The sequence below is a fragment of the Peromyscus californicus genome, unplaced genomic scaffold (assembly GCF_007827085.1).
Source record: "Peromyscus californicus insignis strain IS unplaced genomic scaffold, ASM782708v3 Scaffold_20__1_contigs__length_68692818, whole genome shotgun sequence".
Lineage (NCBI taxonomy): Eukaryota > Metazoa > Chordata > Mammalia > Rodentia > Cricetidae > Peromyscus > Peromyscus californicus.
Window position 1 is genome coordinate 51726947 of NW_026294503.1, and position 27041 is coordinate 51753987.

At 45.6% G+C, this 27041-nt stretch overlaps 1 long non-coding RNA gene across 1 annotated transcript; it reads left to right on the forward strand.

Annotated features, from left to right (window-relative positions):
- The first annotated feature begins 2176 nt into the window (after positions 1-2176).
- Positions 2177-14694, forward strand: LOC128116919 (uncharacterized). The gene is made up of 3 exons (XR_008220629.1): positions 2177-2747; positions 6347-6718; positions 8993-14694. It is a non-coding gene; the product is annotated as an uncharacterized LOC128116919 (long non-coding RNA).
- Positions 14695-27041: the final 12347 nt, after the last annotated feature.

The window sequence follows — 27041 nt, forward strand, 5'->3', positions numbered from 1 at the left end:
TATCAAGGCTTCAGGCACATCCACTATATTTAAGGGGCTACTTGGTAGTCCCACATCTGATGGCTCATTTTTGCCCTGAAATTTCTGCTCTCTCACTAGAGAAGGCAAAATGGGCAAGGAGAGGAACTGACCCCCTCATAGCATACAGGTGTTGTGTGACTCTTCCTAGGGAGATAGGGCCAAATGTGTCTTCACTCCAGACAGGGCATTGAGAACAGACCAAAGAAATGACTCCTTGGAAGTTCAGTTCAGTGAATCAGTGGGTTTACTGGGGTTACTGATGGAGCAGAGGCTACTCAAAGTTGCCTGCATCACAGAAAAGCCCTTCCCAGCATGGCCAAGGACCTTCCTGTGCAACTTATAAGCAGCTCCCTGGAAGAGTCTCCTCCCCTGCAACTGCTTATAAAGCTTTGGGAAGGGGGCTTGTGAATTTTGCAGTTCTCTGAGATTCCCAAGCCTTGAATGTGTCATTTCCTCTGTGAGTCTCAAAAAGGCTCCTGCCTCCTTCCGGGAGGGAGCATTTCAATTTGGAGCCATTAGTCATACAACAATAGGTCTGAGGGAAAGGTGCAGGGTTTCTCTCGTGGTGCGCAGAGGCTGCAGATCCGTTTGTTCATCCTTAGATGGGCGCCATCTTCACCTTCCTCCCCCTGTACTGTGCTTAGGATGTGTTGAGGGTTTGGTCCCCACTCATGCTGTAGGGAAATGGTGGAACCTTTAAGAGATGGGACCTAATGAGAGGTCTTTAGGTCACTGGGGGACCCCAGGCTCTTCCTTTTACTCTCTGTGGCCTTCCAGCAGTCAGGTGAGCCATTTTGCCCCAGAATATGAACTTGATGTGATGGACTGCCTTGCTACAGGCCTGAGGTGATGGGAACAGTCATCATGGACTGACACCCTAAAAAAGACAGAAATACATTCTTTAAAAGTTGACGAGTGCAGGTACTTGTCACATCCACAGGAAGCTCACTAACACTGTGTGCCTGTGTGTGTGTTCACCGAAGATGTTTGTAGGTGAGGCTATCTCACAGATGTCATTTGTACCTGAGGCTCAAATAACTTCTCTCAAGATGCAAGAGAGAAGTTTCCTTCTTCCTGTTCTCTTTGGCTACTTGTTTGGCTAAGGCTGGCACACTCCCCACCCAGGGAACAACCTAGGAGAAACACTACATTCCTTGAAGTGGACTGATATCCTGAGTTGCCCCATGTGGTGATGGGTAATGGAGCACATAGAGAGCATATGTGCTTGGGGATCACTTCTCGGCACATTTCTGACAGGGTGCCTGTACCTCTGAACACAAAGTGAGGGTGTGGCCCCCGAATCCCTGTTGTCATTCTGATAGAGACAAAACCCTGTTTTACTTCTGATCCTGTGAATACAGGAGCAGAGGTTGCCCCAGAGAACAAGCCTGTCAAGGGTTTCATTCAGGAGCAAGCTTCTCTGTCTAGCCAGAGTCGGGGACCGGGGACATTATGGAGGATTTCTGTGAAACCCTTATGAAAGGTAAGACATCAGTTTAAGTGGCTTTGGGACCTTGCTGGGCTGCTGTGAGCAGAAAAGGTCACTGGGCAGGGAGAGGCTGCTCCTCCATTCCTCCCAGGCCCACCTGCTCTGGGTTCCATTGTTCAGCATCCCAGTGCAAAAAGTATTTTTAAATGTACTAGGTGAGTAGAACAATTGCTATTCGGAAATAGTCTGTTTTCCTGTGAAAAGCTGCCTGGGAACGCTGCTTTATTCTTCTGATCTTTCCCAGTAAATCAAAGCTGTTGGCATCACGCAAACCCTGGGGCGATGCACTTTATCCAACCCCACTCTTTTTTCTTTCCTGGGGTTTCCCATGCTGTCCTGGCCATCAGCAGGCCTGACATATTTGTGAGTGGTTGGTGCTGATCTGGAGGGCCATATCTTCCCTGGTCCATCACTTTCCGAGGAGGCTCTAGGCCAGGGTTGTTTATCATTCCTGCTTAAAGGGGACTCTCCCTGCCGGGCGGTGGAGGCGCACGCCTTTAATCCCAGCACTCGGGAGGCAGAGGCAGGCGGATCTCTGTGAGTTCGAGGCCAGCCTGGTCTCCAAAGCGAGTTCCAGGAAAGGCGCAAAGCTACACAGAGAAACCCTGTCTCGAAAAACCAAAAAAAAAAAAAAAGGGGACTCTCCCTCTGCTGCGAACACCGCCAACTAGCAGGTACTGGCTCCTAATGGCAGCAGTCACCTGGGCTGTCCGGCACTGAGGGGAGGCTGGAGCTGTCCACTGAGGACAGTGCTGAAAGCCATCTTCTGTACAACTTGAGTGCTGGGATAGAACAGCAGAATGATAAGGGACGAGATGCACTCTGAGAAACAGCAGAGTCAAGCAAGATGCACTGGAGTTTGGGGCTCACAGTAGTAAGTTGGAGCCCCAGCTTCATCTTTCTGTCTTGGCTGCATGGAATCATCTTGGTTGCTCTGTCATACACACACATCACATTCCCACTGAGCTGCTGTTTGGATACAGCACACTGAGACAGACAGCCTTTTGCAGAACCCGACTCTTCTGCTCTCAGAGCTCCAGGGCTCTGGGCTCCAGAATGAACCAGCTCCTCTATGATGCAGCAGAAGGCCTGGCATGAAGCACCAGCCTCTGATCCCTGAAGAGTCCCTGCTTCCTGGGAATCTGGACTTACTCCAGGGTCCCTCTCTTCAGGCCAGCTCTGCCCAGGGTCTGGTTTAGAGACATAAGCAGGACCTACTCCCACATCAGCTGATCTGGTAAGGGGACCTGGGGGAAGTGGGGCAGGCCCGTGTGTGTGTGTGTGTGTGTGTGTGTGTGTGTGTGTGTGTGTATGTGTGTGTGTTCGTGTGTGAACACACATACAGGAGCTCACACCTGGTTGCTGAGGAGATAGGAAAATCACCCCAGGGCTGTCACATGGCCAGCTCTACTGCCAGGATTAAATTAGTATCTAGGTAGACATGAGAAGAACAGTTTCTGCTCCCTCCTCCCTCCCTCCCTCTCCCTGCCTCTTACTCTCTCCCTCCTGTCCCCTCCCTTTCTTCTCTCCTTCCTCCTCCCCTCCCTTCTTTTCTCCTTCCTATTCCCTCCCTCCCTTTTCCCTTTTTCTCCCTCTCTAATTATCTCCCTTATTACTGCCCCATCTCTGCCTTCCATTCCCTCTTTCCTTTCCTTTTCTTCTTCCTTCCTCCTCCTCCTTCCTCATTTCCCTCCCCCTTTGCCCCTCTGAATTCTTCCTTCTTTCTCTTGGTCTTCCTCTCCCCACCATCCATCTGCATTCTTTCTCCCTCTCTTCCTTTGCTCTTTCTTCCCTCTTCCTTTCGCCTGTCTCTCCTATCCTTTCTTCCTTTAATACCTCTCTTCTTGCCCCTTCTCCCCCCTCCTCCTTCTACATCAGATAGTCTGGTGGCTTACTTATTGCAAATGCTTTTTTCCTAAACCAGATAAATTTTCCTCACTTCTCTCGATTCCCACTAATTGTGATTTATGTGAAGTGAAAAGTCTTCCATAGCAGCCTGGATTTTTGGAAGCTCTAAATCTTAGCAACAGCTGTCCCTAGAGTGTGAACAAACAGACACACACACACACACACAGAGATACAGACAGACAGAGAGAGACACACACACACACAGGGAAGAGAGTGGGAAGGGGAGAGGCAGAGAGAGAGAGAGAGAGGGGAGAGAGAGAGAGAGAGAGAGAGAGAGAGAGAGAGAGAGAGGCCACTTGACCAATTAACCATGCTCCATCCTCCCACAGGGGGGAGTAGGCCACTGTTAATCTCATTTCTTTTTATCTTCAAAAATATATGTATTTATTTTATGTGCATGTATGTGCCTAGGTGTGCATGTATGTGCCTAGGTGTTTGTATGTGTGCCACATGCATGCAGGAGCCTGTGGAGGTCAGAGGAGACATCAGATCACTTGGGACTGGGGTTACAGGTGGTTGGGAGCTGCCACGTGGGTGCTGGGAACTGAACCTGGACCTACTGCAAGAACAGCAAGTGTTCTTAACCACTGAGTCACCTCTCCAGCCATAATGTCTTTTCGGAGTCAAGAAAAAAGACCTCAGAGCAGCAAGGGGAGCCAGCTCAAGCCTTCCTAGCCAGGTGCTCCTCATCAGTAGGAAACCAAGCCAAGAGCCATGGTGAAGAACAACCATGTAGTTCAGCTTTTCTCTTGAAGCTATCTGTGCAGTTAGCACAACCTCTGGAGGTGTGCCTGTGTGCAGGGAGAGGAGTGAGTTGTCAGGGGGTTCAAGGAATGGCCGAGGCCCACTCTGAGATGAGCGATGTGGTCCAGCCGCAACCTTGAATGCTTAGATGAACTCACCCACTTCACACAAAGACACTGGGTTATAGGTGTGAGTGGCTCCTTCATGCAGTGTCTTCACTGGTGTTTTCCAAGGTGGCTGGGCAATGCTCCCCGCCAAACTGACAGATAAATCTAACCAATGCTGGAGACCTCAGAACAGACTCTAGTGAATAGGGCGGGACACACTTAACCATGGCTGATTGTCATCAACTATTATCAAATGAATTCTCCGTGTCTACTGAGTTGTTTACTAGATGCAAGGAATTAGTTTGTTGACACTAACAGTCAAGGGACAACTAACAAATTCAGTGTTGTCTAGTGTTCCAGAAATAAGAACTCACCGAGTCAGCAGGATGCTATCTGACTGTGGACTGGCTGAGGTCATCCATGATTCTAATTTCTAGGGTTTCATTATTTTATGAGGCTTTTTATTAGATGGCAGGATCCTAAGGCCTACAGGATTCTAAACTGAGTGAGAGCTTCCATCTGGAGTCATTTATTTATGTGTTCCAACTGGGAAGCACTTAGTCACTGGGCTATAGGCTCCTCAGCCAGAATGATGCCTTCTCTTCACTTAGGAGCAGAGAGCTGTCTGGATAAGGCCCATTGCTACATAATACAGTTTTCCATGGAGTTTGTGTTTGCACAGATAAATACTTGCCAGAGAACTGGGTGGGGAAGCCTAGGACTTTTCCTCTAGCAGTTCTTCAAATTGTCTAAAGAGTCACCCCATATTGATGACGGGTTGTTTTCTGATTCATCTCTACAAACACTTTTGTTATTCACCTGCATGGATTAAGTTTGTAAGGCATGGACATATTCTAGAGCCACTGGATTTAGGGGGCAAGGATTGTTAGCCTCAGTCTGTAGGAAGGCCAGTCAGATGGCCCTAAGGGATCAGGAGACTGTGTGGGAGTGTCCCCACTGCTGTTGGAAGCAAAGAACTTGCTTTAATAAACAGGTACCTGCTTCTACCAGTCGGTACTCCTTTTTTTTTTTTTTTTTTTTTTTTAACCAGTTAGCGATTCTTGAATGTAGCTTACATGCTTGAAAGCTTTGCATTTGGACTCCATTCTTCCACTCAAGCTGAGGTGTTGGCCCAACTCTCAGACTCTTTTCTTGGATGGGTAGATGGATACTACTGTCCCTTCTGGGTGGCCCTTGAATTCCCAGTACTTGTCTGATAAGGACTGGTGCCTTCTCCTGTCTCCAGGACAAGAACACATGATACTTCATCGGTTCAATTTGAACTAAAGAGGGTTGAGGCCACTAGAAACTATAGCTTTGTATTAAGCACAGTTAGATTTTATGCTGTACATGCGGAACACCCTGTAAACATCCATGTCATTTATTTTTTCCACTCCAGCAAAGGATGGCTCTGAATGTAGAGGGGGTCTGAATGTAATCCGAGGCACTCAGCAATCTTCTTTCCTGGTGTTTCCACCACACACAGTACCTAGTGCATGAACATGTGAGAAATATCAGTTCTGCTTGTAAAGGTTTGATGCTGCCCAAAGGATACAGCTACAGGTCAGACCCACCCCACCCCCAATGGAAAGCCATACTATGAAAGGCAGAAGAAATGACGTGATTAGAAATATGAAACAGCTTGGCACTGGGCAAACAGTAGGTGCTTATGACTTGTTGTTCATCACTGAGAAAAACTAGAGGCATTGGCTCAATGCTTGAGAATTGGAGGGCTGGCTTTACCCTCAGTAGGAGGAGAGGCAGTTATTCTTCCTGCCTCTGACTGTAAGTGAATCACTGACCCTAGTTACCTTGGACAAGGGATGGACATTGGGAGAACCTCCAGGTGGACTCAGACATGAGCCGGGCTGCTTGGGCTCTGTCTCGACACTGCCATCTTTGCTTCTTTTGGGAGTAGAACCAAACTCCAACAAGAAGTTTCTGGGGCTTCCACTACTTGCACCACTTAGCTCATGGTTGGGCAGAAAGGAGTGTAGTGTCTCCCCTTGTCCCACGTGGACACGTGAAATGTTCCAGAGACGCTTACTGAACTGTTGATTCTGAACTGTGTCTCTAGGAGGAGAATGCTGTGTGATTGGTCAGTACAGGTTCCCTGTGCATATCCCAGGGCTCTGTGTGAGGAGATAACACAACGAAGCCGTCAGTCCTGGCATGGCCACCCAGAGAGGAGCTCCTTGGTGGAGAAGAAGTCAGGACCACAAAGAGGAAGAACTTCCATTGCTTCATATTGGGCTCAGCATCTGCACCCTGGCGAGCTGAAACTTAAAAACTGGAAGATGCTCCAGCACAGGATTTGTAAGGACAACACATATCTGCCCTTTGGGATTTTGAATCCTGGGAGAAGAGACAGATGTGAAAAAAATCACCAAACTATGTGCACAGTCTTGTTTTAAAATCCTCTGTGAGCAAAACTGAGCAAGGAAGAGAGGTATGAGAAGTTTGTGTGTCCCCAGAGTCTGCTGGGTGGGTGAGCATCATAGTTACTCCAGGTTTGAAAGAAGAGTGGGGCTAGGGAGATGGATGGTATAGGCATGCATCCCAGATAGGTAGGTAGGTAGATAGATAGATAGATAGATAGATAAACAAATAAATAAATATATCTTATAGATGGGCACAAAATCCCAATGTACTTTCATCATGAGTCCACCACAGATGTTGGGTGGGTAGAGATAAAGAATGCCTTCTCTATGCACCCAGTCCAGGTATGGCTCCTTTATCCTTCTAGGATGGAACCATTTTGAAGATGTGATCTCTAAGGTAGGCACAGAATAGACATGGGGCTTGGTTATAGGGCCTCAAGGAACTGGTATATCCTTACTGTCCTACTTGGTAAGGTGGTGTCATAAGGCTCTAGGCTCTAGTACTATGGCATGAGAAATGTTTTCTTTCTGCATTCCCAGTGGTGATGCTGATGATGTTTAAACATGTGGCAAACATGCTGCACCATCTCCAAAGGGGAAGGTAGGGGATTTCAGTCTAGGCAAAGCCTCAATGGAAAAAGAACTGGATGTGTGGGCCACATGGTGACGTTCTGGTTATGGTCATGGTTGAGGTTGCACAATAGGAAGCTAAGAATAGATGAAGGTGGGCACGGAGCTATATGGAACACACGTAATGGGCACTTTGGATACTCCCTTGGACAATGATTGGCAATAGAGGTGTGAAAACCAAAATAGGCATGGCCAGTTTAATTCACAGATGACAACCCACCAGCAGCATCTGAAGGCATAGGCTGGCAATGGGGTGGCTTTTAGGAGCCTATCACAAAAGATCTTGTAGACAAAGGCATTTGGAATTTATGTAGTCAGGCATCATGGAGGGAGATAAGTGGACAGCTTCAAATATTTCCATTTAGAGAGACAGATCAGATGTTAGAACATGACAGGAAAAGATCACTGAGAAACAGAGGGATAACTACTAAAAGTGAATCCTAGTCTCATATCCCCCAAAGAACTCATAATTACCATCATCACCTTCATTGCAATCATTACTATCACCATCATCATTGCCTTTGGTACCATCATCATCTCTATCACCTTTACCATCAACATCATAATCACCATCATCACCCCTACCACAATAATCACTACCAATATCATTATCATTGTTAGCACCACCATCATCATCCCCAGCAGTATCATCATTCCCATCACCATCATCACTGTTACCAACTTCATCACCATCATCATCTCCATCACCACCACTATCAACATCATCATTCCCATAACCACCATTACCACCAATATCATTATCATTGTCATCATCACAATTATTCCCACCAGTATCATCATTTCCATCACTATCCTCAGTTACTAACATCATCATTGTCATCACCACATCATCACCATCATCATCACCACAACATCATCAGTGTCATTGCCACCACCATCATTTTCAGGAGAAAGGTGTTTAGAGAAAAGGCTGGTGATGAGCAGATGCAGCTGGTCTAAGACTGAAGAGCACAAGTCCTCTTCATATACTGCAAGGCATGATCCTCCCTGGATCCACTTCTACATTCTCTCTCTGTGACATTTCATCCTTTCCCGTTGCCAAATTAAACCCATGTAAGCCAGCATCTAGAGGTCTGTATAGCTTGGATCTTGCCTTTAAATTCAAAATTAGCATTTTCAGCGACAACTAGAAAACACAACTTGGGGATATCCTGGTAGCACCTCTGGTATCTGTCCAGCACTGTCTGGAAGCTTCCTTCAAACCTGTGCTCTTCTTCCCCAAAATAGAGACCCCTCCTTAAGCCACATGATTGATGACCATGTCCTGGAGTCCTGGGCCTGTTTTCTTACTAGCCTCTCTCCTGTCACTATTCCTCCCCATAATCATGCTGATGCCTTTTTCTAGCTATTATGACTTTATAGCTAGGCTGACAAATTCCCTGGGTTACTGACACGATACTTGGTCTCTCCAACATAATTTCTACAAAACAGCCAGATGACCTTTTAAAAATGCAGTTGGACAGTCTTGATCATGCTATTCTGGTCTCAGCATCCCTAAAGAGTTCCTATCACTCCTCAGTGAAATCCCATTGGGACTCTGACTCAGCTAGAACTCTTCTATATTGTCCTCCAGGTGAGGGTGACCCTGGGCTAGCCATGCATCTCCCCAATGAGCTGGGGTCCTTCCTGCCTGAGATTTGTGCTTACTGTTTGAAATGTTCCTCAGTGTGCCTCTCTTCACTTTCCCACAGAACTCTGTTGCCTTCTGGGAGCTATTCACCCTCCAGATGAATGTGGACCCCTGGAATGCTCTTGCCCAGAACTCTTTACTAAAAGTGACTACAATGAGCAGCAAACAGGCACCTGTGTGGTTGACATTTTCCTGTGACTGGAAACTCAGGAAGGACCTGGATGCCCTGTGACCTTCCTTACTACTAAATTTACCATTTTAAAAATCATGACTATAGGGCTGGGAGGGTTACTTAGTGAGTAAGAACAGTTGCTGTGTTAGCCAAAGGACCTGAGTTAGAATCCTTATTACCCTTGGCTGCATGTACCTGTCACTTCAGCATTGGCAGCAGGGAGAGATGGGTCTGGGAAGCTCTCTGGACAACCTGCCTAACTGAAATCATGGGTTTCAGTGTTAAATGAGAGACCCTGTCTGAAGGGGATAAGGCAAGGAGTGAAAGAGGAAGATATCTGATGTCTTCTTGTATACCCAAGCGCAAACGTGTGTGTGTGTGTGTGTGTGTGTGTGTGTTTGTGTGTGTGATGACAAGACACACAGTGGAAAGAGATCACATACAATTATGATCAACAAGGTCCTAGAATTTTCTCTGAGGTGTTAAAAACAAAATTTAAGGAATGGTTAAAAGAACAGGAAGATGAAAGGAAATGTAGATTGATAAAATACATGTAATGGATATAAAAAGAATCCAGAGAATAATTTAATCATCAACAAAATGTTAACAATAAATACAAAACAGAAAATCCAATATATCAGGAAGTAATATACCATAGGAATATATGCACTTGTTCAAGTGTGATTTCTTCAAATGTGAAAGTGTAGAAGAAAGGCAAAAAGCTAGAAAAACACACAAGTCTGTCAACAATAGCAGAAAGTTGCTATAGGCAAACCAGTGTTAAATGAGGAAAGTGGGGTTTAGGTCAAGAAAATGCATTGGAAATGCAAGGATATAGGTTTAATAATGGCAAAAGTGTCACACAGGAGGAGGACACCCCAGCATCATAGTGACCAGGCAGGGATGCTACTTCAAAATGAGCAGAGCAGTACTTAGAGATGGACCATGGTGGGAAATACAGCAGAATCCTTTCAGCATCAGCAATGACCAGCAGTAACTCGGGCCAGACTGTAGAGGACTCAAACCAGAGGAAGCAGTATGGGCCAACAGTATATATAGATACTGTCTCTGATGGTAGCACACTCATTGTTCCTGACAACATTGGGGTCATTTGCCAAACCTCCTTTCATCTGGAATGAAAACCAATTATGGACTCTCTAATTCATAATGGGGGTTTTGAGTAGACTTTGTATCAGTCAAATCAAAGGGGCACTCAGAAATAAGAACATCACTATAGGATTCCCAACACCTGGAATTTAAAGTTAATTTAAAATAACAAACTTTGAGAAATGAAACATACTGACCTGAACAAAAATAAAATGCATTGATGTTTGCAAGGGTTATGTCTGTGTTTGGAAAGGAATCTGTGTCCTATATATGTACTTCTGTGTCTAGTTACAACATAGCCACAGAATTTGAAATAGTTAAATACATAAACCTAAGCAGAAAGTGGTTGGTTCCTCCCGTAACAATTGTACCACTATTGCATCAGTGGGCACATCTTGCCAGGACAGTCATTACTGTAGTTTGCAGGGTTCACAGCTGGGTAAACTGATGATTACTTTTCTCTCACTGGTGGCACACAAAGCACCCTCTAGTGCTTTGAAAGCTAGCCAGGAGTGATGATACTTCTAGGTCAGTACCTGTTTGGTTTCTCCATGTCCTATGACTCAAGCATATGGCATGTTCAGCAATCAGCTCTTCCTGTCAGGTTCTGAAGGGTAATCAAGAACAATGCCAATAGTTTGCAATGTCTAGGCCCCACAGCCAAGAGTGTTTGGGCAACACACATTGGATTCAATTTGTTTAAAAGAGAGAGAGAGAACATGAAGGTGGGTTCTTAGGGAAGTGTGGAGTGGATCTGGGGAGCAGTTGGAGGAGAGGGAATGAATATAGCCAAAATATGTAGTATGAAGTTCTTGAAGAATTGATACAAACAAATCTTTAAATAAAATGTAATACACTCAGAATGTGCTCAAATATGAGTAATTGTGGACCCAGATCTTCAGCTGCTAGCAGAGTAGGTGAGGCCTTTGTAAGGAACAAGTTAAGAGATTTTGTAAAGGATTGGCCTCGAAACATTTAAGCTTCTGAAGACTGAGAAAAAAATATAATTAAAATTCACTCATAGTGTAGACACATCTTTGAATTAATAATTGTTTCACTCTACTTCACAGATGGAGATGGGAAGTGATGTGATTTGGAGGTGTGTACATGGTCACACAAAAGGATCATAACTCAAAAGCCCTGACACAGGCTTCAGATGTTAGGATCAATCTCACAGTAAGATTCATGATACCCAAGGCCTGACAGCCCCCTGTGGCCACAGGAGCAAACATAGTTTCTTCTGAGTTCCCCATCCACTTGTCTGTTGTGGTGAGGAGCCAGAGGTCTCATGGGTTAGGTTCTATGTCCAGGATTGACGGCCCAGCACAAATGGCATCTCTCAGAAATGCCGACTGCTGAGTAGCACAAGCAATTTCCAGGGTGCAAAATTCCAAGATTTGTTACTACAGACAGAGATTAGAAAACAAAATATCGTGAAATTAAGTTTAAGCCTCAGAAGGCTTCAGCACTAGCAGAACCATTCTGGAAATCTCATTCATTCTCATCAAACTCCATTTTCAACAGGATCTAGACAAGGGCTAATGGCAAGTAAAAACTCGAGTTATCTCTGACTTGAACTAAATAGAATCTCCCAGACAGTGAGCCCCTGGGAGGTATTTGTGAAATATTTGAGAGTCTTCATGCTGGGTCTGATAGCTCCATGAAGTAGATAATGCAGTGAGTGCTGCTTTATTTTGTGTGGATCAAACAGAGATTGGCTCCCATGGGTTTAAGTATGTGGTACAGGTGCCCAACTCTGGCCTGGCCTAACCCCGGAGGCCTGTACATTTATCAAAGGTGGATGGCACATGAGCCAAGGTATATGGAATCTATAGGATGAAGGGAAACCCAGAGTGCCTTTTGTAATCCACTTCCCAATACTCACAGCCTTCAGCATTTCCCCTCTTTGTATATGTAATGCTCCCAACACACAGAGGGTGGCAAGGTGAAGGATAGCTGTTTCTTGATGTGATATTCTGTTATATAGGTCTCCATCTTGACAGCAGACCACAGATCTTCCCTTTACTTGGCCAACTGTAGCACTTGTGGTGAACCCTGTTTATGTAGGCAATGAGGACAGATGGCTTCTGGGACTGCAGGTGGCTCCCAAATTACAGTTAGAAGCTACATGCTTGACCAGGTCACAGGACACACATTCTGCCAATGTCCGGAGGGGATCGCAAGCAGAGCCTCCATCATCCAGGCATCTAGATGAGAGCTTGGCTGGGTCTGACATATTGATTGCAGCATTTTGAAATCTTGAGCTGAGCGTTGAGCTTGGTAATAGCTGGGCTCCTCCTGGTCAGGAGAATCTGGAACTAGCAAACTCAAGTCACTTAAGCTGCTAAGCATGTATTAAGTTGTGTGCAATAACAGATAACTAATGCCAAGATAGGGGCATCAAAGTATGGGGGTATGGGGCATGCAGGACTGCCTGTCTCACTGAGTACATGGGGGGAGGGGCAGCAGAGGATTGGAACCCAGAATGGACAGGGTCAGATATGAAAAGATCCTTGGCTCAGGCCAAGCAGATAGCTTGCATGGTAGAGAGCTTGCCCAATATGCTTGAGGTCTTGGCTTTCCTCCCCAGCACTACATGCATCAGGCATGGTGACCTAAACCTGTCTAAGCATTGAGTACATAGAGACGGGAGAATCAGAAGTTCCTGGTCATTCTTGCCTACCAACACTTGTGTGTCCTACTCAGAAAGATACTTCAAGCCAGGCCAGACCATTTGGGTGGTGGTCACCCAGGATGTGGCGGGAGAAGCAAGAAGCAGGTTACTTGGGGAGAGTACTGTTTCTGGTTCACTTGTGGCCCCAGATGCCACTTGCATTTATTGCCTACACAAACGGGCCTCCATATAGCAAAGCCAAGAAAAGAGAGTATCTGTGGTCTGCTGTCAAGATGGAGACCTAGGTAATGGGATGTCACAGCAGCCGTGAGTCGGTGTTTGGTGATGCACTGGGCTTGGGGTATAGGAAGAAGAAGGCAATGAGTGGTGACCCTGGATTCCTGACTGATGTCCTGAAGGGATGTGTAGGTGTGCCTGTCACTGCCATGGTAAATGGCTGTGGAGAGAGGGACTGAGTGTTCTCTATTGGTCTCAGCAGCTAAGCAGATCTACAGTCTTTTGAGTCTGGAGTCTGGTGTGTGGTGTGAGAAGGAGCTCCAGTGTGGGTTGGCAGAGCAGAGCTTCTGCTCAAGGCCAATGAGGCCACTTAAAGAGGGAGCCTCCATATAAGGGTGAACAATGACCCTGAGCTCTCTGGATGTCCTGGAAGAAGGTGGATTCTCATCAGCCACAAGCCAGAGTTTGAAGTGGAGACATCCCCTGTGTACTACACATGAAATACTTGGTCCTTGTCCTGTGTAGGAAGCAGGGTGACCTCCATGGACTACAACAATCCTTGCAAACCTCTGGCTTCAGGTATACACACCATGAGCCCCTCTCCACCTTGAGTCTGTTCCAGAGATTAGGAAGTTTATGAGGATCCAGGGGCTCCCAGAGTGCTAGAGGTGAGGGATGCCTCTCTGAGGCAGGGGAAGGAAAGTAAAAAAGATGGTCCTCTCACCAAGGGCTTTGCATACACTCAAATGCAAGGAGACATGTACTTTTAAATCCAGATCCTCAAATCCATCACAGACTGTCAAAGTGCCTCTGTGTTCAAAGTCTGTTCCCATCAGATGTTGCTGAAAATAGCCCCGTGCTGACCAGTTGCAGCTCTTATATAAGATTTAGTGCTGTCCTCAGCCCACACCTGTCAGGGATGTGATGTGACAGGCTGCGTTGGAGCAGTTCAGGGTGATGGATTTCCAGCGAAATGAGAGGTGACTCTGTGAGCACACGGAGACACACCCTGGCAGGCAAGCTTGGTTCTGCCTGAATGTTGGTGGCACAGATGAGGCTCCCACAGGTCCCCCTGGGCAGCTGCTGGGGTCTGTATGTGGTGTCATAGCTTTGGCTGCCCTTATAATGGGCCAGCAGCAAGAACTATAGGTCCAAAGACCTCCCACCTGAATCAGACCAAGTTCTAGGCACACCCATAGGCACCACAGCCATTTATTTTTGTCCTGGACCATGTCACAGCCACAGGATGATATGGTTTTCCCACACCATGAGACATGGCCAGGGCCAGAGCATCTGGAGATGCTCATGTTCCTCACCAACCAGCGAACTTTTCTCTAACCCAAAGACCCCAGAAGCCAGAACTGGGTACCTGCCAACCTTTTGGACATTCCTGGTCCCTTTCAAGGGCCCCATCTCTGCTCATCCTCGCCTGGGAGTTCTCCCAGCCTAGTTATAGCCCTGGTACCAGTGAAGACAGGTGGCCAGGGTCATTTCCAGGCCACAGGGAAGAATCTAAGGCCAACAACCCAGCCATCCCCAAGTGCTCAGTGCCCTCACTCAGTACCTGTCCCCACTGTCTATCATATCCCTATAGCTGCAGACATATATCTCAGGCAATTCAGACATAGCCATCCCTCGTGTCTCAGGGGGGTACAGTCTATACTGGTTATAAAGATATATATATGTATATTTTTAATACATTTAAAATTAAAACATAATTGTATCACTTCCCCTTTTCCTTTCCTCTCTCCAGCATCTCCCATTCTCAAATTGATAGCTTATTTTTCTTTGACTATAGATATTCAATACTTTTTATATACATATATATACATATTCAAAGGAAAATACGTGTACAAATATATAAATGTCAACTTGTCATCACCTAGAATCACCTCAAAGGAACTTCAGTGGAAGAATGTCAAAATTGAGTTAACCTGTTGGCATGCTTATGGGACACTGGAACCTTGACCCAGCACACTGTAGATGGCGGTACTACTTCCTAGTTTGGGGCCCTGGGCAGTATAAGAGAAGAGCAGAGAGGTCTAACTTGAGTACTAAGCACCCAGAAAGCAAGGCTGCATCTATTCTCTCTGTACTTGTGGCCATGGGTACGGCACGACTAACTGCTTGAGTCCCTACCTTGACAACCCTGAAGTGATGGACTGTAATTTGGGATTGTAAGCGAAATAAACTCTTTCTTCCACAAGTTGCTTTTAGTCAGGGTAGTTTATCACAGCAACAGAAAGCCACCTAGGACATGGTCTGTGACCCATAGAGAATGGCTGACACCTCAGGTAAAGCCAGGTCCTGGTTATCTGAAGCATACAGACTAATGGCAAGCTCCACACGTTAGGCACCATATGGGATTAGCAACAACTGAGAGTAAAGCCAACGGTGTTCTCATTCAGGGCCTTCTTCTGCTCCAGTCTTCCACCCACGTCTCCTGCCTCCTTTGTTGAAAGTAAATGCTCCCCACACACTGTGCATGTAACGTTTGCAGTTTTAAGTGTGCTTGTGGAACAGCACGGGCTGCTCTGTCTTTCTTCACAATTATGTCGTGGAGGATTCTACTTTATCTGGGCCTTTGTGGTCTTAACCTGTGGTCTTTAACCCTTATCTGGTCAGAAACCTTCTTCTCCTTTCACCCAGAATGGCTTCCCATCATGGCCATCATGAGCCACCAACAGCATGCTTGGTTTGTGCACCCTGGGTGAGTGGCAACTCCTGTGCTGAGTTATGGAGCAGGATGACAAGGGCCTTTATCTCATGACCAGAACACGGCAGAATTTTTAATGTGGGAAATATTCATTTTTGGAATATTTCATTTTGTATTTCCAAACCAGGCACAAGGGACTGCAGGCGACTTTGAAAAACAACTGTGCAGAAGAAGGGGTAGCTGCAGCCTCTGCATGGAGAATGACTGCGTCTCTGAGCTGTCTGTCAGCACCTCTCCCTCTGCTAAAGACCACCCCACCCCAGCCACCATCACCTCTCAGGACGCAGTGCTACTCATGAGCTTTGCCTCTTCCTCTTCCTGGCCATATTCCAGCCTCAGCTCCCCCTATGGTTCCCTGAGTGGACCCTTCGCTTGGGTGACTTTCTGGGTGACCCTGAGAACAGCTGACATCACTGAACCTTCATTTTCTCACTACCAGAGGCGACGGTTTCAGGATTGTATGGTCTGGTATAGGATGCTGAAGCTGAAAGTTTTTCTGTGTCCTGCCTGGCCCCATGGTACCTCAGCTGCTTATAAAATAATCACACAGAGGCTTAATAATATTTATAACTGCTCAGCCATTAGGTCAGGCTTACTACTGACTAGCTCTTATGCTTAAATTAATCTATAATTCTTGTCTATGTTTAGTCATGTGGCTTGGTACCTTTTTTGAGCTCTGTCTTCACATCTTGCTTCCTCTGTGTCTGGCTGGTGACTCCTGACTCAGCTTTCCTCTTCCCAGAGTTCTCCTTGTCTGCTTATCCCACCTATACTTCCTGCCTGTCTACTGGCCAATCAGCATTTTATTTATCAACCATCAGAGCAACACATTCACAGCCTACAGAGTGGTATCACCCATCATTTCCCCTTTTCTTTCTATTTAAAAGGAAGATTTTAACTTTAACATAGTAAAATTACATACAACAAAACAGTTATCAAGCAAAATTACAGTTACAATATCTTGTCTATTTGTATTTGGCAAAATTAAAGAAAATATCCTATTTGTATTTAGCAAAATTAAAGAAAATAATCTGTCTATCCTATATCCTATATATATATATATTTGTGAGTCTAAAGTTTCATATCTAATTTATCTTTTATCATAACCAAGGAAAACCATAATTACAACTATCTAGTCATCAACTACATCAAAGACCCCAAAAGGAAATAATATTACCTAGTAAAACAGGAAGTGCAAATGAGCAACTTCCAAAAAATGAGTTATGACAGAGACAGCCAGCTTCCTGGACAGTCACTTGAGGTTTCTCTGTGCATTGGGGCATCATCTTCAGCCTACAGGCTTAGCATGTCTGACAGACTCATTTGTGAAGTAGGATGTACACAAGGCCCACAGCTTGACCTCACATTTGGTGTGAGTATTCCATGTATCAGATAATAGTTTTTCTTATATTAGTTATAACTTTTGTAAATTTTTTTGAATTTTTATCAGACAAAAAAAGGGGAAATGTGGTGATATTTTATTTGTACTTTAATAAATAAAGTTTGCTTGGAGATCAGAGGAAATAGCAAGCCATTTTAAGTCAACACAGAAGTCAGGCAGCAGTAGCACACGCCCTTAATCCTATCACTTAGCAGGCAGGATCTCTGTGTGTTCAAGGTCACTCTAGGGAAGAGAGTCAAGTGTGGTGACACATGCCTTTAATCCCAGTAACAACCATAGAGACCTGGAGGTCTGTACAGACAGACAGAAAGTGACAGAGCTGTGTAGGAAGAGGAAGTGAGGTAGCTGGACTAAGAGTGCCAATGAGAGGGCAGAACAGCAAGGCAATAAAGACGTGGGTAGACAGGAAGTAACTCGCATTTGGGAGCTGCTGAGTTGGTTAGGGAAGGTTATCTGTGGCTTTCCCTATTTCTCTGACCTTTCTCTAAGGCTTTCACCCCTATATTTGGCTCCATGTTTTTTATTTAATAAGACCATTTAGAAATTTCGTCTGCAGGATGCCACAGCAGGAGCCTAGTGAGTCATGTCTGTGTGCCGTTCTGTTCCCTCTCTTTCTCTACCCGCGTCCTCATCCTGGCTTCAGGACTTGAAGAACCTTCCCAGGGTTCTATCAAAACTCAGGATTCTCAGTAGGCTGAGGTGGACACCTCCCTTGGTCTCCTCCTGTCACAGGTTTCCCGTTTACAAGCCCTTGCTGTCCATCTCACCCTCCATGACTTTGCTGACGTGCTTATTATGAACATCTGCAATGGTTCATCTTGATTGTCAGCTGGAAAGGGATATAAAATCACCATGGAAACAAACCTCTGGGCATGCCTGTGAGACATTATCTAAATCGGGTTAAATGTACCATCCCATGGCCCTGGGTTTGGACTGCATAAAAAGGAGAAAGTGAGCTGAGCACCAGCAGTCACCTCTGTGTGCTGACCACTGACTCAGTGCGAGCATCTGCCTCAAGCTCCCACTGCCAGGCCATCCCTGATGGGCTGTGCCCTCAACTTGGGAACCATAGTAAACTCTTATTTCCTGGAATTGCCTTGACAGGCATTTTGTCCCAGCAGCAGCTAAAAGAAACAAACAAACAAACAAACAAACAAACACAAAGGCAAAAATACACAAAAATCTAATCAGAAGATTTGTACTGAACTGTGGGTGGTGGGCCATTACTGGAATAAATGTGAGGATGATTCTTAGGTCTTCAGAGTTGGTCTGCAGGAGGAATGTAGACAAGTTTGGAACTTTGGGATAGAAAAGCTCTTGAATCCCATAAGCAGAAATTAACGGAAGACAGGAATGATGAGTGAAATGTGGACAGCAGAGGCCTGGCTCATGAAGCTTCTATACTTCATGGTCACTGTAAAGAACCAGACTAGTAGCATGCAGGCTTCATTCTGGATACAGATCTGGCTATATTCTGCCCATGTCCTGAGAATCACATTCAAATTTAAATTAAATCTAAATTCAAGCCTGAATTTTAAAAGTAATTTACAAAGGTGTTTGGCCCAGGGGATTTCAAGACAGCAGAGCATTCAGACCTGGTGTATGGTGACTACTCCCTGGTCTATCCAAGGCAGCAGCGGGGCAGAAAGATACAGAAAATGCAGTCTGATGCGGGAAAGAGTTCAGGCAAGTTTAAAGATGTAGCAAAGATGTTGTCTAAAGTCGCAGCCACGTTGTGAGCTGCAAGTGAGAAACTTCCTGTCTGCATTGCAGCAGGAGAGCCCCTGCTTCCTGGAAGGGGAGATCTCACACTGCCAAAGCTTCCAGCTCAAGAATCGGTTTAAAGAGGAAGAACATGCATGGTGACTGTCCATGTTAGCTGTGACGCAGCTTCTCCTGGTGAGTTTGTCCACCACTCATTTCACGTTGGCTGCCCTGGTTACCATCACCAAAGCAACTTAAGGAAGGAAGAGTTAATTTTGGCTCACAGCTCAAGGGTAGGAGAGCCTGGTGCCAGAGACTGAGGTGGCTGGTCACAATACATCTGCAGTAAAGCGCAGAGTTGAATGCATTTTTGTTTTTTAAATTAAAGCCTAGGACTAAGAACCTTGGGATGGTGCTACTCATTTCTCCATAATTAACCTAATTTAGGCAATTCCTCATAGCATGCTCAGAGCCTTGCCATCATACTGGTTCTAGAGGCTGTAATGTTGGCAGCAGTGTTAGCCATCCCAGTGTTCATCTCTCCCTGACCATATTTCTGTGTCACTTTTTTCTTCACAATACTAATCATTTTTGTGTCCCTGTGTGTGTGTACCTGTGTCTGTGTGAGTTTGCCTGTGTGTATATGTGTCTCTGTGCGTTGTCTGCATGACTGTGTATGTATCTCTGTGTATCTGTGTGTGCACATGTGTCTCTCTGTGTGTGCATATGTGTAGCTGGAGTTTTCCTGCCTGGCCCACAGTCAGGACAAACTCTCTCACCTGCCAGTCCCACAGGCGCTCAGACCCGACCAAGTAAACACAGAGACTTATATTGGTTACAAACTGTATGGCCGTGGCAGGCTTCTTGCTAACTGTTCTTACAGCTTAAATTAATCCATCTCCATTAATCTATACCTTGCCACATGGCTCGTGGCTTACCGGCATCTTCACATGCTGTTTCTCATCGTGGCAGCTGGCAGTATCTCTCTGACTCAGCCTTCCACTTCCCAGCTTTATTCTCCTCCTTGTCCCGCCTACACTTCCTGCCTAGCCAACGGCCAATCAGTGTTTTATTTATTGACTAATTAGCAACACATTTGCCATACAGAACATCCCACAGCACATATGTATGTTTCTGTGTGTTTATATACATTTCAGTGTGTGCTTGTGTGTCTCTGTGTATGCATATGTATGTTTCTGTGTGTCTGTATACATTTCAGTGTGTGTGTATGTGTCTCTCTGTGCATGTCTCTATGTGTATGGATGTGTTTAGGTGTGTGTCTGCGTGTGTATGACTAGATATATGTCTCTCAGTGTGTGTATGCGTCTCTTGTGTTTATGTGTGTACATATATCTGTGTGTGCATGTGTGTGCATGTGTCTCAGTGTGTATATGTTTGTGCACGTCTGAATATATGTCTCTCTGCATGTACAAAAGTCCGTGTGTGTGTGTGTGTGTGTGTGTGTGTGTGTGTGTGTGTCTGTGTCTGTGTCTGTGTGTGCATGTGTGTCTCAGTGTGTGTATGTTTGTATGTCCTTAGGGAAGGAACCAGGAATGTGAACATACTTGACAAGTGGTCTTACCAATAAGCTCTACCTGAAGTCCATCTTCTTTAACTCATTTGAATTCAGATACCTGTGATGTGGGGGAAACATGTATGCTGTATATGTATATATATGCACAATATATACATATGAACATGTACGGCATATATAACACATATGTATCCCTCACTTGCTATACCTGTACACACACAAAAGCAGGGGTATATTTTTCTCAGAGCCCATCAGAAATACATTCCTAGGTTCACTTCCTTACCTATATCCACTTTGAAAGAGTGTACACCTCTTCTCTGCACTGTGACATTCACTTCCCCCATCCTTCACGGTGACATCCACTTCCTTGCCCCGTGACTTCCCATTGCTCCTCCCTCCACTGAGGCACCCAACTCCTCCCTCTACTTCGCAATCTAAGCTTGACATCTGGCATGACATCTCCTCCTCCTCCTTCCTCTGCTGTGACACTCGCTCTTCTCTCTCTACACAGTGCTACCCAATCCTCTACTTTCCATGGTGACACCCACTCTTGCCTGCCTTGTTGCACCCCAAGAGCCAGATATCACAAGCAACTCAACTTTCACCATGTACCCTAGGCGAATCCATCGTACGTCAGAGGTACCTGGACCCTTTTGTGTTTCACATGTGCCTTCCTTTCAATCTATCAGTGTCCTGCCTCTTCCTTCCTATGTCCTTCTCTGGACACAACAGGATCCCCATTTCCACATTTAGTTTGTGTGTAGCTGGGATCTGAGCAGGCGCTCCTTCACAGCGAGCTTCAGAAACTCCAAAGCCTCCCAGGCTGAGTCACCTGAGGAAGGCAGGTACCAGCTTGAAGACTTTAGAGAGCAAGTACGGCACACTAGGCCTCAGAGTGAGGTCTCCATCACAAGATTGAAGCCACACACCACCCTGCTCCCTGTACATGTGTTCCCAACCCAGGCTGCCTGGTCTTGGCCCCTGGGGATTGTCATACATCTGCTACTTTCTTGTGTCAACATGAAAGTTCTAATAAGGCAAGGCCCTTCATTCCACTCTGATTTTTATTAAATTCATCTCTTGTGATTTATTGATTTTCTTAAAAGAAAAGTAAATCCATTTCTCATTTTTTTCTCAGCTTATTACCACACACTTGAGTCTGGGACACAAGGAGCCAGAATTCTGTTAAAAGTGTTCAAAAAAGCGTTTCCCAAATCCAAATCAATATAAACACATGGATACACTGTTTAATGTTACAAAAAACAAATGTAAAAGTTACATCAAAATCCACTGCTTGACTGGCCAGGTAGTGTAGTTCTGATGGGCTCGAGCACACGCTCTAGCTCAGGGACTCTGGGTGGGAGAAGGTTGGGAGAATGACGTGAGAGCTCAGAGTCAGCCCCTCCAGGGGGAGGGGGTCAATGGGTTACAGCCAGAAAAGCAGAAAAATGAACAGCAAGCTGCAGAGGGGCCTGGAAAGTCAGCAACAGACAGATGGGGAAGAATTGGAAAGCCTATATGCTCCGGACTAATGGAGGGTGGGCTGTTTCCACACTAGGCCCTGCTTTCCGAGGTCCAACCAGCATCCTCAGACCAGATCTTCCTGTGTACCTATGTCCCACCTTCTAAAGGCCCAGCTTTTCCAGGATTGACCTCCTCGGGCCCAACTTCTCTCAGATATGTATGACCTTCCCCGGTTCCATTTCTCCAGGACTGAGCTTAGTGTCCCAAGTGGCCCTTGTGCTTGGGAGGAGTGTTCCGTAGGAAAGATGCTTGTTCTAGTTCAAGCATGTTCTCAGAGGGAGAGACTCAGCCCCAGGTCCTTCCTACTTTTTTTCTTCCTGTGGGCAGAAGCCCCATGAGAACCTAGGAACAATGCAGCTCAAGCCAGCAGAGGACCCTTGAAGCTGTGTATAAACCTAGGCTTGCCCATTCCTGGACACACAAACAGGATGCATGGGGATGCCATCTTCTGCACTCATTCACAGGCATGTGTGGTCAGTATTGATGCCGTGACAAGACACTGTCATCTGCAAATTTCATGGTTGAGAACCATGCAATCTAGTTACAAAGTTATTGCAAAACAAAATTCTGATCGCATCTTAAATAGGTTTATTTGGCCACTTTTGTGGCTATTCTGCAATGCATGGGTCCTATGGCCTGCAGGTTGGATAGCCCTGGTGGAGCATCCCAAATGATTAGAGTCTGATTAGACACCATAAGGCAGATCTTTCATTGGCCACTGGAGGACACACAGGGAAGATCCAAACAAAAAAGTAGGATCTCGCAAACTAAATTGACCAGTCTAAAGAATTGGGAACATGGGGCCTGGATGCAGCTCCTGCACAAACAGCATCAGCATCTTTTCCTCCCTTTTCTCAGAGCCTCACATCACAAGGTGCACAGTGTTCAGGGTGAAAATCTAGGTCCCTTAGCACAAGAACAGCAGAACAGAATCATCTCCGTTCTGGGGAAAGACAGTGGGCAGACATTGGTACCCAGAACACACTGCTGTTGGGATTATCTGAGAGACTTTAAAAAGCTGTTAGCAAACACATCACAAACACACTCACAGTCAACAAAAATCAGAAACTGAAACCTTAAGCCCTGGCGGGGGTGAGAACTGCACAAAATAAAAAGCACACAGACAGGCTCCATCGCAGAAGGGAAGGAACTCAGAGAAAGAAGTGCAAGGACATTCCAGGAGGAAGCACCCAAGCCTCACAGCAAAGACCAAGCCAGGGACCTGGCAGCAGGTAAGGTGTCCAGGGTTTGTGGTATCAGACACAGGTTGAGAGAAAGAACGTGAACCTTAAGACAAAAACGGTTCGAGAAATGTTTGCTGAAAACTCTCTGGGTTTGGAAAAATACAAAAACTAACACAATCAAGAAGCTCAACAACCCAGGGAAAATGAGCATGAAGGAAATACGACCCAGGCACACAGAGAAACCGAGAACAGGAAATGTATGGGGGTGGGGGGCGGAGCTTTCAGAGTCGAAGTCAGTACCATGCTGGAGTGCCTACAGGGATGCAACACAGGCATCTTCTCCACTTGAAGCCGCTGCGGTGGGATGGATGTGGTGCTGAGCTTTTCAAAGTGCCGAGAGGAGAGAATTGCTGCCTCGAAAATACATACCCACAGGAAATACCTTTCAGAATGAAGATGAAACGGAACATTCCCAGCTGAAGGAAGCCCTGGTGTGCTCCCTGCTTTCCTCAGAACAGCACCTGACAGAAGCAGCGGAGGACGGTTCGAAATTGGAGGGTGTGTCCCACCTTGGTGGGGCAGGTGTGGTGGTGGTAGTCGCTCTCAGTGGCAGCATCAGGAACCTGGGTGCTGCTGGCTTACTGGTGGACCTGGGAACAGAGAGAGGAATGGTAGTACTCCATTAATTTTTTCCTTTCCCATTGTATTAAGTCTGGGACTCCAGTCCGTGGAATGGTGCCACCCACATTCACAGTCTCCCTCCTCTGCCAGCCCTTTCTAGAACGCTGTTATAGAGAGAACTAACATCTGCCTTACTTAACAGATGACCTGAGCATTCCTTAATCCAGTCAAATTGGCAATCAACATTGAGCATCCCATCTGAGAATTCAGGGTTTGCAGAAATGCTTGAAAAGATTCTCAAGGGGAGGACTTTAGACTGAGGAAAAGGACAGAGGAAGGAGACGACGTGGGGTATCACAAGAGAACCAATGTTGAAGAGCCTTCTGCACTTTACAGGCTTCAAAATATGTCTGACGCTGAAAGTAGAAACACTGTGCCCTTGCCTGATCGCATTCCCACGTAGGAGACATAATGTGTAAGACAATGGTCATATGGGAGCAGGCAGGGGGACCTGGAGGAGGCCAGTTCTGCGCTGAGCTTGACCTGATGGCATCCTGTTCCTAAAGCCACTAGGAAGCTAGGTGCACTATATGCATCTTCTCGTTCTCAAAATTAAACTGTGCAAAGCAATGTCCCTCAAACCTCTGACTACAGAATACTAAAGATATTCCAATAGCCCCAAAGGAGGAAGGAGATGGAAACGTGAAAACCAGACAGAACAAAGAGGGAGAGAAAAAGTAAATAAAAAGAAATGATGGAAACAAGTTCAAATGTATCAATTAGAGCAAAACAGGTCTCTATACATATAAAAACAACAACAGCAACAACAAAACAAACAAACAAAAAACACTGTTAAGGAGTGGATGTAAATATTACTCATAATGCACAGAGAGAGCTCACTTCAAACATAGTGTCATGAGCATATGAACGGGGGTGGGTGGGAGGAGGGGGGCTGCCATTCTGAGTACTGATCACAAAAATTGGGCCTGTGATACAAATAACAGACATGTAGACCTCAATGGGATAAATGAGGATGTTGAGGAATGATAAGAGAATATATTCACTGGTGAGACACAGTGATGGCAGCAGCATCTGCTCTAATGAAAGAGCTTCCAAAGCAAGGGAACAGAAGCTGCAGAAACCAGGAGAAGGAAGGCGTGAATCCTCAGCTCCAATGGGAGATAACACACTCCTGTGAGGAAGACCCCGGACTGGCCCAGCATCAGGGGTGGTGACATGCACCCGCTGTGAAATTCTGCTGTGGTCACTGTTTTCAGGATGCCCTGTCGGAGGAAAGCGAACTCACATTTCAGCTGTGCTCAGGGCACCCAGCCAGACCACCTCTGAGCTCTTAGCCAACCCTCTTTCCTGCTGTAACGGAATTAAGCTAGAAATCAACAACAGAATGATAAACAGACCCCTGGAAACTCATCAACACGGCAGAGGTGGTAACTGGTCGAAGAGGAAGTCTGAAGGGAATTTAGAAATATTTTTAACCGGGTAACAATGAGCATAAAGTATCACAAAATTTGTGAGCTGTAGCTAATGCATCTCCAGCAAGGAAATCTAAATCGTCTAATGGCTTTGTCAGAAAAGACGAATGCTTTCAAACAAATACTCTTAACTTCACCTGAAAAATGGAGGGTGAAGAGCTGAATAAACACAGGGGAAGTTAGGGAAGATGACAGGGTGAGAGCAGAGGTCAGTGGGACCGAGAACAGCAATAGGAAGTATCCAGACACCGGAGCTGATTCCCTGTGAAGGTCAGACCAATTAGTGCAGGGCTAGCAAGGGCAGATGGGAATCAAGCCGTTATCGTCCTCAGAAACAAGGGTTTGCTTTTTTTGTTGTTAAATAAAAGAAAAACATAAAAAGAGAATCCCACACATGTAAGTAAATTGTACACCTCACAGGAAATGTACCAAGGTCTTGAAAATCAGATTATTTAAAACTCACCCAAGATGAAATAGAACCTCAGCCATCATATTTCTGTGAATTCCATGGAATATGCAGTTAGGAGCCCCCCAAGAAAGAAACTTCCAGGCCAAAGGAACATTCCACCCAGTACCCAGTACTTAAAACACTATTAGTTATATAAGACATACTGAAAAAAAAGGGAAAAATTTCTTCTTTCATTTTATAAAATAAACATTACACAAACACTTAACTAGGTTGAGGTGCAGAAGGGGGAGCAGGAGCAGAGGAAGGGGAAGCAGAATCGGAAAGATGGAGAGGGAGATGGAGAGAGGGGAGAGAGAGAGAGAGAGAGAGAGAGCAAAGATGAAATGTTAGCACTGTCCATGTCTGCAAATCTACTCAACCAACTACTGGTTCTGGCAGCAAACTTACAATTAATGTATTGTCATTCAACGGGGTTTGTTACAAGAATTCAAAACTGGATCAATGTTAGAAATGTAATGAATAATAATAACTCTTTGAGAAATAATGTCATATAATCATTGGACAAAACTCAAATCTATTTACAAGAAAAAAAGCAAAATAAACTAAGAAGGGAAGTAATGGGCCTTTGTCTACTGAAGGGCATTTCTCCAACTTACAGCTAGCGTCTTACTCAACAATGGCGTAGTTACTTACCCCTAAAACTGGGGAAAGAATAAAATGTTCTCATTCATCAGCTGTATTTGACATTATAAACTTGTATAAAACAGCACAGGCTCCTGTTATTGCTTTTGATTGCCCACCAAAACCAAATGGTAAGACCCAATTGCTGATGGCACCACACACTTTGCTTGCAGGATATAGAGAAATCTAGAACTTACTGGGAAGCTTCTTCCCTGAAGGCCAATTTTCGTAGTGCTGGAAGTTTCTGGCCAGGCTGCAGAGGGAGAGCAGGGCTTAGTGGTCTTATCCCTAGCTGGACCCTGAATGCTATAATATCAACCTGCCAGGCAATAGTGGCATGTACCCACTGACGTAATAGTGACTTGAGTGATGTGGGGGTAACCAACTGCTTTATTACCGAATTTGAGGCCTGTTACATAGGAGGAAATTTATGTCTTACACGTTAAACCCAGTCCAAGGCTCATGTATGGGGAGTTGATAGGCCCTGGGTGGGAGGGGACCTACTACTGTTGTTTTGCTGAATGGATAGTTTGTCAAAACCATCTTCTAAATGGATATTTATACCCACAGATTAGTGTTGTCCTTCACCTTGGTCAGAGGACTTTGGTTTGGAGGGCAGCAGTTGTTGCAGAGACTGTAGCTGTTTCAAATGTTGAGAATAAATGACTGCTGAGTGCTTGACCCTATATTCCAAGTCTACCTCACTCCCTCC